Consider the following 637-nt stretch of genomic DNA (forward strand, 5'->3'; position numbering starts at 1 on the left):
ACTACAGAGACATCACTCTTGCATCTGCCCACACATTATGAAACTAGACATTAAAGTGATAAAACCCCAACACGGCAGATGCCATACGAAGTGTTAGCAAAAATACGCCCTGATCTACTGTTATCAGGTCATCAGGGTATTGATAAAAGACCGAGAAACAGCAAAACACATCCCGTGCTTTCATCACAAGCCATTCACACAATGCACCTTCAAAAGGAATAGGTAAACGCTACCGGCTGTAGAGATTGTGACTGATGGTGATTACAGGAAAATAGTTAACGCCGAAGGACGATTTGCTCATTCGATTAATCAAGCACATTGATCAAACACAATGCTACCATAGGGAAGTGTACATAGACACAGAAGTCGAAATAATAAAAAGGTACTCGACAGCCGGTGAACAGAACACTGCTTATGTATATTCGGGACATCAGGATCAAAAGTCAGTGCAATGTGGGGAGGTCAGAAGTAAAGGCGTGTTTAATTTAGACATAGAAAGAGATGACTTCGTACTGCCAACAGCCCCGCCGGCAAAGGAAGCCTGGAGCGGGGAGGGGAAAGGTGATATCGGGGAATGCCAAACGCAAAGGGACAGCTGAACGGAGAGGAAGGGAAGGAGTCGGGAGGCGGCGCGGTC

Source organism: Meleagris gallopavo (genome assembly GCF_000146605.3).
Source record: "Meleagris gallopavo isolate NT-WF06-2002-E0010 breed Aviagen turkey brand Nicholas breeding stock chromosome 15 unlocalized genomic scaffold, Turkey_5.1 Chr15_random_7180001957526, whole genome shotgun sequence".
NCBI lineage: Eukaryota > Metazoa > Chordata > Aves > Galliformes > Phasianidae > Meleagris > Meleagris gallopavo.